Below are 2500 nucleotides of genomic sequence, written 5' to 3' on the forward strand. Positions count from 1 at the left end.
ATCCATTATATTACATCTACCAGGTAACATACCAGGTAACATCCATTATATTACATCTACTAGGTAACATCCATTATATTACATCTACCAGGTAACATACCAGGTAACATCCATTATATTACATCTACCAGGTAACATACATTATATTACATCTACCAGGTAACATCCATTATATTACATCTACCAGGTAACATACCAGGTAACATCCATTATATTACATCTACCAGGTAACATACAAGGTAACATCCATTATATTACATCTACCAGGTAACATACCAGGTAACATCCATTATATTACATCAACCAGGTAACATACCAGGTAACACACATTATATTACATCTACCAGGTAACATACCAGGTAACATACCAGGTAACATACCAGGTAACATACCAGGTAACATCCATTATATTACATCTACCAGGTAACATCCATTATATTACATCTACCAGGTAACATCCATTATATTACATCTACCAGGTAACATACCAGGTAACATCCATTATATTACATCTACCAGGTAACATACCAGGTAACATCCATTATATTACATCTACCAGGTAACATACCAGGTAACATCCATTTTATTACATCTACCAGGCAACATACCAGGTAACATACATTATATTACATCTACCAGGTAACATACCAGGTAACATACATTATATTACATCTACCAGGTAACATACCAGGTAACATACATTTTATTACATCTACCAGGTAACATCCATTATATTACATCTACCAGGTAACATCCATTATATTACATCTACCAGGTAACATCCATTATATTACATCTACCAGGTAACATACATTACATTACATCTACCAGGTAACATCCATTATATTACATCTACCAGATAACATACCAGGTAACACACATTATATTACATCTACCAGGTAACATCCATTATATTACATCTACCAGGTAACATACCAGGTAACATACATTATATTACATCAACCAGGTAACATACCAGGTAACATCCATTATATTACATCTACCAGGTAACATACCAGGTAACATCCATTATATTACATCTACCAGGTAACATCCATTATATTACATCTACCAGGTAACATACCAGGTAACATACATTATATTACACTGCATTGCAGTGCTTGAGGCGTCACTACAGACCCTGGTTTGATCCCAGGCTGTGTCACCGGGAGGCCCATGAGGTGCCGCACTATTGGCCCCGCGTCGTCCGGGTTAGGGGAGGGTTTGGCCCAGCGTCGTCCGGGTTACGGGAGGGTTTGGCCCAGCGTCGTCCGGGTTAGGGGAGGGTTTGGCCCAGCGTCGTCCGGGTTACGGGAGGGTTTGGTCCAGCGTCGTCCGGGTTAGGGGAGGGTTTGGCCCAGCGTCTTCCGGGATAGGAGAGGGTTTGGCCCAGCTTCTTCCGGGTTAGGGGAGGGTTTGCCCCAGCGTCTTCCGGGTAAGTGGAGGGTTTGGCCCAGCGTCGTCCGGGTTAGGGGAGAGTTTGGTCCAGCGTCGTCCGGGTTAGGGGGAGGGTTTGGCCCAGCGTCTTCCGGGATAGGAGAGGGTTTGGCCCAGCGTCTTCCGGGTTAGGGGAGGGTTTGCCCCAGCGTCTTCCGGGTAAGTGGAGGGTTTGGCCCAGCGTCGTCCGGGTTAGGGGAGAGTTTGGCCCAGCGTCGTCCGGGTTAGGGGAGTTTGGCCCAGCGTCGTCCGGGTTAGGGGAGGGTTTGGCCCAGCGTCGTCCGGGTTAGGGGAGGGTTTGGCCGGTCGGGATTTCCTTGTCCCATCGCTCTCTATCGACTCCTTGTGGCGGGCCGGGGCGCCTGCAAGCCGACTCCCGTTCGCCAGTTGGACGATGTTTCCTACGACACATTTGGTGCGTCTCGCTTCTTGGTTACATGAGCAATGTCTCAAGAAGCAGTATGGCTTCACCTCTCCCGAGTCCGTAGGGAAGTTACAGAGATGGGACCAGACTGTATGGCTTCACCTCTCCCGAGTCCGTAGGGAAGTTACAGAGATGGGACCAGACTGTATGGCTTCACCTCTCCAGAGTCCGTAGGGAAGTTACAGAGATGGGACCAGACTGTATGGCTTCACCTCTCCCGAGTCCGTAGGGAAGTTACAGAGATGGGACCAGACTGTATGGCTTCACCTCTCCCGAGTCCGTAGGGAAGTTACAGAGATGGGACCAGACTGTATGGCTTCACCTCTCCCGAGTCCGTAGGGAAGTTACAGAGATGGGACCAGACTGTATGGCTTCACCTCTCCCGAGTCCGTAGGGAAGTTACAGAGATGGGACCAGACTGTAACTTGAAAATAAAAGAGAGCCGCACTGTCTTCATCAGGGTATGATGAAGTATGATGATGAGGTATGATTGTACCCTGATGAAGACAGCTTGGCTGTCGAAACGGTGGTAATTACATTTTTTTTTTGCATCTGAGCTCCTAGAGTGTGCGGCTCTCTTCGCTAGCCAGCACCTCGTCTAAATAGGTGTGTGTTTATTTTTCTACAAGACTGTAACTA

The sequence above is a fragment of the Oncorhynchus gorbuscha genome, unplaced genomic scaffold (assembly GCF_021184085.1).
Source record: "Oncorhynchus gorbuscha isolate QuinsamMale2020 ecotype Even-year unplaced genomic scaffold, OgorEven_v1.0 Un_scaffold_807, whole genome shotgun sequence".
Classification (NCBI taxonomy): domain Eukaryota; kingdom Metazoa; phylum Chordata; class Actinopteri; order Salmoniformes; family Salmonidae; genus Oncorhynchus; species Oncorhynchus gorbuscha.